Genomic DNA, 16,742 nt, shown 5'->3' with positions numbered 1-16,742 from the left:
TAGAGCTGGGTGATAATAACACCAGGGTTGTGGGTTCAATCCCAATACTAACCTTTCACTTAGGAATTAGATTTGATGATCCTTGGGGGTCCTTTGCAACACAGAATATTTTTTAATTCTGTAATTTATTCTGTGATTTCAGGATAAATTAAACTTCCCCAGAAGTAATTCAGTTTTATGGTCTTATTTTTCAACACTGTGCACACACACACACACACACACACACACACATATATATAATTTATTTATTTATTAATAGCAAAATAGAGACAATAGTGTTGGCACCATTTAGCTTTCATGGAAGGAATGCATAAAAGTCCTTTTGTTTATTTTGCTTGACCTTACAACAGATGACCATCTGGATAACTACTGTGCATGGTGCCAAAAAAGCTGTTAACCCCTAAAATAAATAAATAAATGTAATTAATATGAAAATCTGCCAAGAGTGTGTAATCATAGGTCTCAGAGTCAAATCTACAAATGCAGGTCAAATATTGATTTTCAAGAAGCTTATCTTGCATAATTGTCTTGTGCTAAGAGGGAGAACACCCCCACTGCTTGATGCTCCACACTCACTATACTCAGTACACTTTATACTCAGTTTTATGTAATTTTGCCTGACTGAGGGGGTGGGGTGGTTTCTTTTCTGTCAATGTTATATTAGAGACAGATGATATAAACAGTAATTCAACCTCTTGTCTCATTTTGCTCATGAAGACAGTTCAATTGTCATGATTTCAGTTGGAATTGCAAGTCATTGAAACCATTGAAAACCAGGCCATAATCCATATGAACCTTCTCTGCTTTTCTGAAAGAATAAAACAAGTTAGAATCAATGGGGTTGGTTCAGGGACAAGCTGCAGCTCTACAAAACTCCAGTACTGCAGCTGAAGGACTAGATGGATTTGATGATATCAAAGGTCTTTTCTAATCTGGGTGATTCTGTGATTCTGTGAAGTGCTGTAAGATTGTAAGATGTATTAAAATGCATTCGTCTTGCTGGCTTTTACAATTTTAATTGTACTATCCAATTTTTCCTGCTCATTCTTTTACGAGAATGGAAATAGCAATTGCTGTCTTCTTTGAACACTTTTTTTCTGCATTTTTTGCAATTGAGTTGGAAAACGCAGTTTTTCACTAATAAACATAGTTGTTCCCTCATATTTAATAATCTATAAAAAATAAAGATAGATCATGTATGAACAAACTTGTCTTTATTTTACTTTCACTATCTAATAATCAAAGAATACCTCATTGAAAGGAACCTCCAAGATCCTTTGTTCCAGCCTTTCTCCCCAAAAAGATGGTCTAGACAAGACAGTCCAGCATCCTGTCTGGCTGAATCTTAAAAATGTTCAATTTCAGGAAACTCATCACTCCCTTGGGAGATTATTCCAATGGCTGATTGTTGTCTTTGTGAAAAATTTCCCTCTTGTGACCAACCAGAATGTCTCCAGGAGTAACTCTCAGGGCTCCCTCTCAGGCCATCAGTGCCTCAGTGCCCCTTGACAGAGTCACTTTTGCCCAATCTGTTGTGTGCTGCTGCTGCAGTCTCCCCTTGCAGACCTTGCCTGTCACTGTCTGCAGCTGCAAAGCTTTGTGTCTGTTTTTGGTTGCAATGCTGGAGGGTGCAGACACAAGCAGAGTCCTTATTCTGTGGGCAGCACATTTCTCTACCCCTCCTAATCTAAGAAAAAACCCAAGACTAAGAAAAAAACACAGTAAGACATTAGATATCACTTGCCATGAAAACTGTTGTCGCTACTTCTCCAGTGGCAGGGAGCCCACAGATTACTTTGTGATGATACAGTGAAGCTTTAGAAAGGTATTTGATTTCACTGAATGGGACCCTTGAATTTTCTTAAAGTCAGTTTCCTTTACGAAGTCCTAAGTTGGTCCAAACCAATACCAAATGAGGCAGCCAGTCACCTTAAGACTGGGGGAAGATCAGAACATTCAAGCTTTAGCTACATATTTGATCTTAATGGTTATATTGCTTGTATCATTGATAAAAGAATAAAGGCTTTAGACTGATTAAACTAGGTTTTATTTTCCCTTACTCAACTGTTACAATGTGTTCAATATTGATTAAAGTAATTTTTATTTCATATTCAAATTTTTTCTTCATGTGAAAGCTGCTTTTAAAATGAGCAGTGAAACCAAGCTGTTAGAAACAAACCTGAATTTTCCAGCAAATCCATGAGTAGTGGGAGATTTTGTGAAAATCTTACTCCCTGAAAAGCAAATTCTTCTGGTTCACAAGTTTGAAGTTATTCCTGATATTTCTCCTGACAATACCTCGGATTATTACTTCTGACTCCATACATTTTATCATTTGGATACTTGTCATGCATAACTGGAGGATGGTGGTAAAAAACCCCAACAGTTTTAATCAAGGTAGGATTATAATTTTCTGCAACACCTGTTCCAACCAGATGCCTCTGACTGTTGAATGTGATTCTCTGAGTTCTCACAAATTGCACAATGAAATATTTCTGAAATGAATGGCCAATCCTCTGTATTTTTGCCAGAATAAGTGCTGAATAACAAAACTGTGAAATTTTTGAAATATACACTCAGGCTACTGCAGAAAAATAAGAGGAAAATCTTCATAATGAAAAATAAAGTACTCATTTTGGAAGTCTGAAAATCTTGTTTGCTCTAAGACTCTACAGCAGCTATTCTCACCACTGAGGACTTCCTAGAAAAAGGATTATCATTATAACTGAGTTCTGCTACTACCTAATTCTTTTCAGAGATTTTTAATTCTTTCTTCCTGCAACTTTCTAGAAGTATGGGTTTCATTATTTTTGTATCTCCATAAATAAAGGCTCTGTAGCTGGAAAGTAGCAACAGCCCATCTGGGCAAAAGTAAGGACGAGCACCAATGAAGAGATCAGGGCGTAGGGTAGATTCTTCTAAAATCTTAGGTTTGTGTGAGAAAATAATCTTTTTTTTTTTTTTTTTTTTTTTTTTTTTTTTTTTTTTTTTTGTGCCTCCTGTGTAGTTCCAGATAGAATACTCCCTCCTAATTTTTTTTTCCTCTTACGGGTCCCCAGGTTTCAGTTTTCCTTTGAGAGACACACTAAAATACCAGACTAGATTTACATTCTGAAGAAATTATGAAGTGCTGCAGAAAAATATCTACAGAGACTGGTTATTTGCTTCAGATACTGGAAACTTCAGGCACTTAGATCTAGTGATCTGAAGTTCCAACAAAAGCTGCAGTGTTATTTCTTGATGCAGAAAGGATCTAGCAGAATCTTCATAGTCTCTTGCTGATAAAAACAAACCAGACTTGCCTGAGCTTCCTCTGCAAAAGTCTGAAAGGGCCAGGAAATTTTAAATGCAGAGTGTAATCCTTTTCTGAATGTTGCAATCCATGTTTTTTCATCAGAGAGATCCTCTGGAGAGAAATTCTGCATCCTGGTTCTCTTGCAACCTGGAGAATAATTCCTCTTAGAAGGGTCTGAATTTGCTAAATGTAAGACTTATTTAACATTTAAAGCTCCACTGTCTCAATCTGTGTATGTAGTTTTCTAAATAAGACTCAAAACAAGTTCTAAACAAGACTCAGCTCTCCTCCAAACAAGGGATGGAGCCCTGCAAAATCAGTTGCATAGGTATTTTAAAATAAATCAAAATTTACTGTTTCAAGTGTGGTTTAAAGTTTTAAGTTCTTTTAAGTTTTTTCAAACTTTAGCGAAATTTGCACATAAAGTTGTGCAAGAAATGAGGTAAACTGTAATACATCTGTATGTGGTATGTGGTTAATATAGCAAATCCTATGGAAACCCAGTTATACAGACTAAATTTTATATCTGATTGAAAGTTCCTTTATAACGTTTCAGTCCCTATTGTAATAATAAATGTGCTAAATCTGTGCAAACTATCTTCTTTTTTGAACTTTTGTAATCTTTGCATTCTAATTGCTTGAGTTATACTATAAACACCAGACAACAGAAAACAGCTCTTAAGGATTCAATCCTTCCGAAAAAAATAAACAAAACCTTCCTTACATCAAATCTTGAAGATTATTTAGAAAAGAGAAATGCAAGCATCAGAAGTAATGAAAAACACTGCAAAACTATGTGTTTCAAACTTTATTTATAATCAGTTATAGATTTCTAGTTTCTGCTGTTCTAATTTAATTTGACACTTTTTTATTTTGAAACATTTGGAAGTAGCGTGTATAAAAAACATAAATATAATTCTGGACACAACAAAAGGTGAAGTAGAAATTATCAGGTGACAGGATAGATATTACTGATCTTTTGGAAATCTCAGGGTAAATATTCTAGCCTCTGGTACCTGCTATACAGAGAATGACAGTGTGCGGTCTGAATAAAAGCAGGGATTTTAAAAGAAGAGGCTTGACTTAATCTTATGTAAATCTGACGGAGGTAGAACAGGGTGCTAAGTCAAGTGACTGCTGCAAATGAATATTGTGGACACCTTTCAATAGATCTTGATGATAAATGTTTTCATTTACCAATACACTTGTAATTTGCCTGGTAGTACTTTTGCCAAATGTAAAGATGTCTGAAATTAGTGGGATATTAATACCATCCTCTGAGGCTTGTAATGGAAGAAGGATCTCAGGCTCTGTATTGAAATTCTGAGCAGTAGCAAGGCACTCCTCATACAGAAGTCGCTTAGTAGTAACTAGAAATTGCAGCAGGGAGGAATGAAATGGAGGTAAACAGACACTGGTACCTGATGCTCTGAGCAAATGCAGTGTATAACCAGGAGCTTGGCTCTGCAGTGGTACAGCTCAGGAGGCAGGGAAAGCATCGCTGAGCTTTCTGTAGGAAGCTGGAGCGCAGCGCTTTGTTACTCTTGTCACAATCTACTCAGGTGAAGTGAGCTGAGAGGAGCAGGTGCAGCAGGGTGATGGGCCAAGCAACGAGGCTGTGCCTTGAATACATCATGAGGCATTGAGCAGCTGCCTTTGAGAAACAGCCCTTTCAACAGAAACTTTGAAAGCATTTCTTTCAGAGGCTGTGCTGCACAGCTGCCCTTGCTCCCATTTTCTGCAGCACAATCAAGAACACATCTTACTGTTGACATTAGAAGTGCCTAAAAACTCTGAAAATGGCTCCCATATATATATATATATATATATATATATATATATATGTACGTATACAGTCACTGTAAGCCCTGTAAGTGTATATAGTGTAGATTGTGTCTATCCCTCTACCATAAAGATTTCTTTTTCCTCAGTTTTTAAATTTACCAGAGGAATATTTGGATGATCAATAATGTCCTAGTTTCCCACAGTTTATGCAAGTCTCTTACTCTACGAATAAAATTAGTAAGCATTGAGACCAGATTGTGAATCCTTTCACTGAGAATCGTTTTCTTATTAGGGGTCTGTCTCTGTTCAGGGAAATCCTGCTGGGCATACTTAAGCCCCACTGACTTCAAACTCAGCACATACTCAAATGTTTTCTCGAGAAGATGACATCCAATTGCTTACTAGTATGAAGAAATAGTTCACAATCCATCCGAAGTTTTCAGTGGTGATTATTTGACTTTTTGCACTTCTTACAGCAAACCTTAGCGAGCTTGCAAGATCAAGCCCCTTTAGCTATACCATTCTCCTCAGGTCTCTGGTCCTCACAGAGATCAAGGAACACTGCTTTAAAGAGACTTTGAAAGGTACAGCTGCAGTGATATATCTCCTGATATGAAGATATGTTTTCCTACCTAATCTCTTATTACTGTGAAAATTGAAAATACAATACACATTTTCTCCCCAGCCTAGGAAGGTATGATTTTATTGGTTTAACCCCACTGAAAGTGAAATGTTTCATATGAAGGTAGTAATTTACGTGATTTAATAGTTCTGACTTCATGGTTAATAATGGGTTTTGGTTTGTAGCTCTGCCTTTTAAAATGAGAGACAGATTTTTTTTTTTTTTTACAGATGCAATTTATTCTCTATATTATACAAAGTAATTTTGGGGAGCAAAATTTTCTCTATATGTTCTTTTCTCGTCTCATTTTGTAAATTAATATGAGGTTAACAAAGATGTTCACAAATTCCCATTTCTAATTATACAGTTACTAGAATCATTAATTTCCTGGGAGACTAATGAGCTAACAATGCATTGAATTTTCTTCCATTAAATATTTGTGTTGGTGTTTCTGTAGTCTGAGTAAATACTATTTGGCATCTTTACAAAAAAGACTTGCTCCAAAGTATAAATTATATAGGGCTTTGTTTTGTTTTAAGAACTGCTTTTATTTTTTTTCTTGTTGCTGTTAAGCTTGTCTGATTTACAGAAGATTAATGACATTTAATAGTTTAGTTTTAATATTCTGCCTTCTTTTATCATTGTTATAGCCTGGGAATGTCTATTCAAAGAAGGATTACAGTATGCTTTCTTTTTCTTGATCAGAAATAGTTAAATGTGTCTTTTATGGCAGTATTAGGAATTTGAAAGATCAGGTTGATGTGTGCAGTGAGTCAGGTGAAAATTCAGTTTGCCTCCAAAGCAAAGGATTTCTACTTGCTAATATGAAAAACTGTTTTTGAAACATATCAGTCCAAAAGCTTTAGAATAGCTGCACAACTCTCCGACTGAAAGACTAACAGAGCTAGGATTTCTATTAATCCCCTTGGTATGAATGACAGGTTTTGCACACATTTAAGTGACACAGAAACAGATCACAAGGTATGAATGGCTCATGGCACCTTCTCTTTATACTTGGTTTATCTGTTGGCAAGGGCAGCCAGGGGGGTGTTTCACAGAAGGGCTAATGTGACTGAAAATGTGTCTTTTTCCAACACTAATGGCTTGCCAATTAAAATACTGTCTTCCTACATATTTTTATACTTTTATATACTTCCATTGTCACAGCTACAAAGCCTTTGTGTGTTTAGGTATGTGCTAATTCCCTTTGATTTCTGTAAAGAAATTATCAAATTAGAGTAGAAAGTACTTTTGAAAATTCCTCATTATTTTGTAACCTGACTTCTTGTGGAAACTATGCAAAGACAAACTCACTTTTTCTATGGATGAGTCCTTTCCTTTTGAACTTAATGAAGGATTTTCTACATTTTTAGCAGGGTGATTATAGAGTCAAAGGTAATGATGTTCTTATTAATTTTTGGTAATGTGTGCCCAAGCAGATTAGGCAGACCATGTCAGTTTCCTGTCTGAAGAAAAGTTTTCAGACACCTTAGCAAAAGTAGCACAGATACCGTGAAAAAGGTTTCAATTAGACCTAGTCCCTTGAATAGGAAATTCAATCAAAGTCAAGATACTAATGCATGTAAAATGTTATTTCATTTGTTCTAGAGTTGATGAACATATTTGATTTGCTTTTTTCAAGGGGATATATTATACAAGGGTGATTTTTATAAATATTTTCTCTCCAGAATTATAGCAGAATTCATAGCAACACTCAGGACCTACTGAAAGAGCAGAAGAAAAAACGATCTTCATAAGAAAGCAAATAAGTACAAATGACAGTACCTTTGCAAATATGTCCTTACTGCTTATGAATTCAGAACATATTCAAATTCTGACTATTTGTTGATTTTATACAATTTTGCATAGGTTCAAAATGGCATTACATTGACTAATTATCTTTAATCAGTACTCTAGCTTTAGTTCTGTCATTTGCCATGTAAATATCATTAATCTTGTCATCAACCTAACAACTTTTTTCTTCAGCTACAGAAGGTCACAACTTCGGTTGAAATTGATTCTAATCTTGATTTGAAAGTCTAATATTTCATATGTATAGAAAAGATGTTAGACAAAAAAGATCTCTAGCTTTTGGCTTTTACTATACAACATTTGATATTTTAATTTAAGGATCTTAAAACTAATGCTTTTCTTAAATTTCTTGAAAGACATATTTCTACAAAGGTGCTAGACTTGATGGTTACCCTCCATGCAAACTTCTATAACAACTCTGTTTTCATTTAAATACACAGTGAAGAAGAAAGTAATCCTCCTTACATATTTTCAGCTGCCAACAGTAACGACTTGACCACCACCTGGGAAATTGCAAATACAAAGTTCTCTCTTTAGTCTGCCTGAAGATGCTTTATTACCAGACTCCCAAGAAGGCACTGCGGGTGAATTCCCACAAATTTTGATAAGAAAATGGTGGCAGGTGTTAGTGCTATTGCATGCAATAGATTTCAGCAGTCATTGTATTAATTTTTGGCAGGTCACTTTCCCAACATGCTTGCTTGATTTCACAGAAAAAGTAGTTACAGTATTTGAAGAAAGGAAAGACTAAATGAAGTTGTTGCTCCAGCTTTGCCAAAGTACTAAGTAGATTAAATTACATTGCCACATAATATTAAACTGACATTAGATTTATTCTTAGCAAAAGGCCAAGGAGAATAGGATGCTTGAAGTGAAACTCTAAATAAATAAATATATTATTCTAATTTTAATAAAATTAATTTTATTTTTTCTGTCTTTATATAGAAATACATATCTATGCAGCAGTGAGCACAACTGCAGCTAATATTTGCATGACCTTCAATATTATGGTAATTTATTTAAATGTTCTTTGTTAATTAAAATATTCCACATAAAAGGCAACTAACTTACTTTTACCAATTAATTATATCTTTGAAATTTTGGAGTGATCAATTATCATAATCAACAAACATTACGGAAATAAAATAACAAATGAGTCTGAAATGCCAAGTGGTCTGTTTTTGGCTTGTTTTTTACTTCTAATTTAAAGGAATAACTATTTTTAAAATGAAAACAAATTTATGTGTTGTTCAGTTCTGCATAAAATAATAATAGAATCTTCAATAAGAAGGAAAGTTATATTTTCAAAGGTCTTACTCATTGCAAACTTCATAAAGTGTGTGCAATTCTATCATGGTTAGGAATGGTATTCTCCAGTTTAGCACTACCACTAAAAAGACCACCTGTCGCTCCCATCTCCACCTCCAATGGGAATGGAAATTAATTAAATTTTTACCCTCTGAGGAATTAAGTTTTCTCAGAGAGAATGTTTGGGAAATCTTGCATTTGTACTTGGAAACTGTAGATGCTGGTGAAGATTGCAAAGGCAATACTGGGACTGGTGAAATTATGTAATATGTTTGAGTTTCTTTTCAAGTATGTGTGGAGTGACACATTTAAAGAAAAATATATATAAAATGGGATTTGCTCAGTATTTTAAATGTTCTTTTATGGATATTTTTCTTTTTGAAAAGTTGTAATGTTAAATTTATAACTCAGAATAGAACAGCCATCCAGGTCCCACTCTGTATGAGGTATGTGACCTTTTCTGTTTATAGTTAAGTGATGGCAAGGAAGCAGAGCTGACGTGACCATGACTGATGAACTTAAATGCATTTTTGAAACAGCTGCAAAATTTGAAAGACTTTTTAAAATGGCAAGAATTTTAGAATCACAAGGATGTATGCAAAGAATACACAGTGAGCATGACATTGCAGCTACTTCATAGTCAAGAGGTTCTAACTAGTAGCCATTGTAGGTAAATACTTACATTAATTAAGAAAGAAGTAAAATCTTCTTATCAAATAAGCAAAACCACCAAAGAGATGGCTGCCTTACACTCAGCTTGATTCTTGAAATTAAATACTGTGGCTCAAGATCCTTTTGCTTTAAACATAGGTTTCTGTGGGTGATCAATGAGGGCTGAATGCTTTGATCATGTTCTCTTCACTGTGCCTACTCTTCATGTCAGAGATGAAGGGCAGGGAATTGTTGCATTTTGGCAGTTCTGTGTCACCCCAAGTTGCTCCTATTCAGGGAAATGTCCTGACTGGATGTTTCAGCTGACTTCTACCCTCATTTACATCAACACAAAAAATACCAGTTATTCTGGTGCCAGAGTCTTTTTTTCCTTCAAAAAGAAAATCAAACAGCGTGACTGAACTCGGAAGACTGAACAAGCAGCTCCATCTGAATAAAGAAGGACAAAAAGGAAAGTAGCTGGTGCAAAAGCATGTTTTTGTATTTGTGCTTTGCACTTTGACACCCGTGGATCCAGATATCTCTCTGAGTTGGGAAAAATCACCTCTGTGTCATGTGTCCTGTAAAAGGCTCAGGCAAAGCCTTCCATTGCTCTGTAAAAGAAATGTAGCATTAAAATTAAGTAACTGATTTTCAGCTGAAAGGAGGGCCAAGGCATCCAGACACTTCTCTGGTTCTCAAGTATTCTTTGTAGATGGTTATTTTTATATATATTTTTGAATAGCTTGCATATATTTAATTTTTTTTAAATGTAAGGATATGCTATTTTATATGTTTATTGTTACATTTTTAAAAATTTTTGTGTTATTGATATACATAATTTATGTATATACATACTTTTATGAATATTTTTATATATTTACATTTATATTTACTTCTTCCTTTACATAAAAACAACAATAAAATGACACTCTAATTGGATTTTATTAAGAAGTTACAATGTTCAAATGTTAATGAAAAGGTTATTTCTTGTGCCTTGCTCCTGCAGACATTAAACCTTACCTTCTTAAGATGAAAACACTCAGAATGTTTCAAGATCATCCAAAAAAGTTTAACTGAGTTAAAGAGAAAAATATCTGAAAGAAAAGATATATTAAAAGAGCTGATTTTTTCTGATTTGGTTTTATTTTTAACTTTAGATAAAAATATCTGCATGGTACATTTCTTGTTCTTTTTATCTGCTGGCTGAAAGTGATAGAAAACTTTCCAAGTAATTAGAAAATATTTATTTTTCAAACTCAATAAATGTACATTACCATTTTTTTGCTTTCAAGAAGTTATTACTGGTTTCATAATACCTGGCATATTTGGAAGAGCAATGTAAAATGTGCAGCCATTCTTCTGTCTTCTCTATGGTGACCAACATGACAACTGGGCAGAGTTCCTCAGCTACCTGCTTCCCTCCTCTCAATGTACCCACTACACAGCTGATGAAAAGGAGTAGGGACATACTAACTTTCATTTTCAGTGCCAGTTTACTCAATCTGACATTCAGTACCCAACGTATATTAGAAGGATTCAAAGTCTGGACTTCCCCCAGTGCTGCTGCTGTTATCATGCAGAACTCATGCTGTCAGCTCTTCAGCTCATGTCTTTTCTGAAGCTACTCTTCTTTCTCTTTTAACATGTTTCTTCTGTAAATGAGGGGAAAAACAAATTGTCCTTGGGATGGTGGAACAAATAAAGTCTGGCTTCCTCGAAGACCTCTCCAGGATGCCAAGTCTATGCTTGAAAATGATGCATTGTAAGAGTTGTTTCATGTTATGATGAGAACATCCCAACTGTGTTCTTATCAAATCTACAAATTTTACATTTAGTGATAATAATTGTACTTTACTCTAAGGCTAAATCTAAAGCAGGAGGTTTCAACGATCAAGATAAATGGAGAACATCTCTAAACTTGAATGAAATATTAACCAGGCTGGCCAGTCACGAGTACAAAGGAAAAAAGAAAGAATGAGAAGAAAACCCCTTAGCATAAAGTAATCCCACAATATTATTGTCTTTTCAACCTTCTAAAAAACTAACACAGTAATTATAAATCAGTTGAATTGTGATTATTAGTCTGAATTTTCCTACTGCTGTGCAGTAGAAGATGAATTTGAACCTGTAGGAATAATGATCACAATTGCAAATGTAGCATGAGCAAGGATGCACACCAATACAATAGCATCTTTGTTTTTATGAACCTTATCCCTGTGACTGTCCCACGTGGAAAAAGCTACACATGTGTTCAAATAGTTTGTAGAAGCAGCCAGTAACCACCATAAGACTGTAATGGGCATCCACAATGTGAGGTCCAAAATAGATACCAAAAAGCCAAGTTTAATAATTGTTATTTTTCTTGAAACAGTTTTTTTGGATGCTATGTTGCTGGTGACTAGTTATAAATTTTTATGGACAAGAGAAAGTTGTCTTCTCATGTTTTCAAACGGTTTTAATTGAGTGTTGACTAATAATCATATAAATTTGATTGATTAAAGTGCCACTAATAAAATAATAAAAGAAATGCTTTGTTTGTTGCTTCTTCATAAGGAAGTGCATATTTATCTTTAGCTTATGAAAAGACAGAATTGTGAGCACATTGTTTACCTTCCAGGCATTCGGAAAGCAAGAGGATGTTAGAGAAATGCTATGCTGCTTAATGACAGCCTTTATGAGGACAGGCAGATGTGATGGACAGATGGGTGGACTAACAGAACTAAACGCGTTATTAGCTGCTCAGACATTTGTTGAATGTCAGCCAAAACTACTGAATCATAGTAATTGACCATTGTTAAACATGTCCCATGGGGAGAACAACTACATGCATAACAAAAATGTGTAATATTTTGGTTAAGATGCAGAGACAGGAAAATGATTGTACCAACTCATATAAACCACATTGTACAGAGTTTAAAAAGTTTGTTGGCTTTTAAAATGTCTGTGTGAGTTTCAATTACTCATCTACCTACTTAATATAATACTGTTTTAAAATATTTACATACTGATTTCCTCCTTCTATACATCAAGAAGAACAATATCTGGCATTTTTATTATGCCTTTCAGTCAAATGATTTAGAAACTTTTGAAATAAGGCTCTTATCATCGCTAACATTTATTTTATTCCTCACTGAAATGCAGCCACTACAAATGGAATGCTGCATTTGTCCAACAGTATTCAACATAGGGCTGTTCCTTATAAAGCGTTAAATCTTACTTATTTGTTCTCTGATATCTGCTGATGGATGAATTAAATCACTAGCTATATTTACAGAATAAATAAAAATGTATTTTTGTCTTGACCCCCTTAAAATTAAACTCCACCTGACTAATATGCAGAAGCTAATTGGAAATGGACTGTAGCACCTCTGAAGGAGGTCACAGTGTGAGGCACACCACAACAGTGAGTAATACTTGGGAAGAAAAAAATGATCTGCCTTCTAACATGACAAGAATGATTTGCAGTTAATAATAGAGGGAGTAAAGGCCAATCTTTCCAGTTACCCTTGGCTTCACCTAGGACAAAATAAAAAATCACTTCAGTTGCTGTGAGCTACTTGCCTTTTTCCCAATCATTATTGCTTAGTTATAACTTAGTGATAAAATCTGTCATTACTGACTTTATTGACATTAAAGTTGATTTATTTGCATGCCTGGTGAATAAGAACTGCATTATGCCAGCTTTCAGATTGCTTGCGTACTCAAGATAGTAAGTGCATCACTGACTTAATTGTCTTTTGCTGGTTCACTTGCTCTCTAATCTCAGCTTGAAAATAATATTGGGTCAAATTCAACCTTGGCATAAGTCCACTGACTTCAGTGGTAGTTCTCTAGAAAAGAATTTGATCCAGAAGAATCTGAATTGTCTATATGATAAAGCTTTTTCTTTTTTTTTTTTATTGCTATTGTATAATGTGTTAGTCAAAACAGGATTTTTCCTTCTGAAAATTAAGTAATTTATTCTGTTGGTTAAGTACAGACTCATCTTCCTGTATTTCAGGGTCCTTATCTTTAAAAAATTTAACATTTCTACATAATTTTCTGCTGGTATATGTTTAGGGCAGGAGAAAAAAGAAACTAAATATCAATTGGCAAAATACAGTTTCACTGTAAAACAAACTACAACCAAACAAGATTTAACTGTTCACATAACCAAACATTTATATAATGAGTTATTCCTGGAAAAACAAAAGGTTGGGTTTTTTTTTGTTTTAACTGCTTTTCCAACAGGTTCTTTTCACTTTCTGGAGAGTTCTTTAATAAGATATTTTGGTTCTTAGTAATCTATTCAGCTATTTACTATACTTATTTTCAACATATCTGACCAAGAGACAAACTGGGAAAAATTATTTTTGTTTCAAGATTTGGTTTGGTTTTAGACTTGCAGCCAGCCCTTCTGAGATGCAACTATTCACACTACTCACCTTCACTCGGATGTTAGAGTTAACACAGATGACATTGACTATAAGTATTTGAAATAACTGAACTCTCATGAGTAACTGAAACAACATCAAAAAACAAAACCTATGAATTATCTATATTAAGAATACCCAGAAGACCTTCAGACAAACATGCAAATAGAAATTCGAGCTGAATCATAGCAGCTTTTTGAAAATCACTTGAGATTTTAGATCAAAAAATATCTACTACAGTGTGTTCAAGGATGGAAATGGTTATATTTTGGCCTTAATTAAAATATGTACTTTCTTTCTTGTCTTTGTAAAGAGCAAATGTGAAATTTCACATTGAAATGTGTTTAAAATGGATCACTGTTGACTATATTTGTAGAATGTTTGTTTAAAAATTTTCAGTATTAATGGACAAATTTTGTCCGATGATAAAAAGTAAAAATACCTCTGCATTGCAGAGACATTTACTTCATTCTATTTGCCAAACAAACTCTCATTGAATTTCACTGGAGATTTTACTCTTTATAAAACCAATTTCTGTCTCTTTAGTGGGTACAATAAGATAAAGCTTACTGAGATAGTGCAAAACATTTCATTAAATACTCTTGCAATAATTAATCAATAAACATGTGAACTGACTTCTCTCATAAAACATCTTCTGTTTCTCAAATTTTCTAGTCAAATAAAGTTAATCATCTACCCTCCAAGACTTTAATCTTATTTTGCTGGGTTTTAAAAAAAAAATTATGTGAGTATTTTAAAAGTGCCTAAACTCTACTACAAAAAAGGGTCTATGGCTGTTGACTCTAAGAGATTTTTGTTTTCTTGTTTTGTTTGGTTTATGGTGCTGAAAGAGCAGACCAAATTAATCGTATGATACAGCTGGAGGAAAACTCTGAATGCAGTTTAATTTTCTTACACCTGCAGAGAAGAACAGTGGGATATTTTTGACAGATGCTTGTACAAAGCCCAGTGATGGAGATTCCATAGTCTCCACAGCAACGTGCTCCACGAGTTCATTATCCTCTTAGAAAGATTTTTTTAGTGCTTTGTGAAAATTTTTCTAGTGTAAAGTTTATAATTGTTTTCATGGCCTAATCACGATAACCAGTGCAATGTAACAATGGGCCATTTATATGTATATATGTTAGTGTGTGAATAAACAAATAATTTCTTGATATGACTTTAAAATTTGTTGTCTTTTTTTCGTTTTTGGATGAAAATTGTCTTAGTAGTATGAATTATTATGAGTCGTTCAACTTGTTCATTATTTTCAATAATTTTACAACAAAATTTCTGTATAATTTAAATCACAAAATTATGGTTCTAATTGTTAAATCATCCCCCATATCTTCATGTTTTTTGTATGATCTTTAGAGCTTTTCTCATGGCAGTCCAGCAATCCACAAAAATATAGTAATACATTTTCAGTGTTCTACTGTTCTTCAATAGAAATTAAAATTTTATTTGCTTTGCATTTTTATTTTCCTAGGTACACTGAAGAATTAAATACATTGCGCATTAAATTTCCTTAAAGAAATTTCCCACCATGAAACTATTCTTTTTATTAGTGATTGATGTTGATTTAAGAGGTGTCAGTATGGATAAATGAATGTAAAGTAGCCAAATACAACTTTTACCTTTGCTTATGTTTTAGGAATTTTCTTACTATGACAGCTAATTCTCTGTCTTGGTTATGCAGGAGATTCTTTGTTGATTTTTAAATTCTTGACCTACATAATTTTCAGAATGAGATTTCAGTCCATCTTTCTATTTATCCTTTTCTTCAGGACATTAATAAGCATGTAATAAATGTGTCAAGTACCACTACTGTTAGAAAGAATACATGGGCATCTCTTTATTAACATTCTTCCATGTTGAAAATGAACACTTATATTTGTTCTTTGTTTTCCTATCTCTGAGCCATTTTCTAATATGAAACAGAATTTTATAATTTATTCTGTTGCTCCTGTTTCCTTAATAATCTCCTGTGAAGTATTTTTTCAAAGACATCTTAAAAGTCCAATTAAATTATTTTTTATTAATGGGTAATTTTTTTCTATTAACTCTTTGCTGTCTTTTCTGTATCAATACAAAGCAATTTGATATATTCCAAAGCAAGTGAGAAAGCTGGTGCTTTGTTAATTATTTCCAGTTTAAATAGTCCTAATTTAGTCAGGTGGGAAGGTTCAGATTCTGGTGTCCTGCATTATTTTGAGAAAGTTGGGTATTAGAAGCATTTTTATTGTCCTAGTTAACCAATACATTTTCTTAAACAGCAGAGGAGTTTTTTTGCCCATTTCAAGTATCAAAATAATGGAAAGTGTACCATTGCCTAGGACAATTTGATCTATTTCCAAACTTTTACCATGTTTTGTCATGACAAACTTTTGTCCTTTAAACTTTTCAAATTAAGTGCAATACTGAAAATATTGTTAATAACAATCTTAATCAATGCAATAAATTTTACTTATTACAGAGAAAATGCTTTTAAAAATTGTTTTAGTTTGCTTGTACAGTTTTAAGTATGTGGCAGTTCTTACTCTTGCAGGATCATAACATTACTCACAAACTATTGTCCAGAATTTCCTCTAACTCAGTGGTCTATCAGATTAATTATTAGCCAGTAGGCCTTCAAAAGTATTTACTTTGCTCTGAACAGGAAATATTCTTTACAGCTGTGCTTCAAAAGTTTTTGAAGTTCCTTAAATAGATGATAAATAGCTTGCTAAGTACTCTGATTTCAAGAGTGAGCAGAGTCAGGACGCATCAACATCAGATGAAATTATAGCTACTTAGCAGAGGCAGGAATTCAGACCCATCACTTCCAAGAAACACAAAAGAAGGTATGCCTAAG

This window comes from Sturnus vulgaris, chromosome 6, assembly GCF_052056855.1.
Source record: "Sturnus vulgaris isolate bStuVul1 chromosome 6, bStuVul1.hap1, whole genome shotgun sequence".
Lineage (NCBI taxonomy): Eukaryota > Metazoa > Chordata > Aves > Passeriformes > Sturnidae > Sturnus > Sturnus vulgaris.
Note: the sequence above shows the minus strand (reverse complement) of the source record.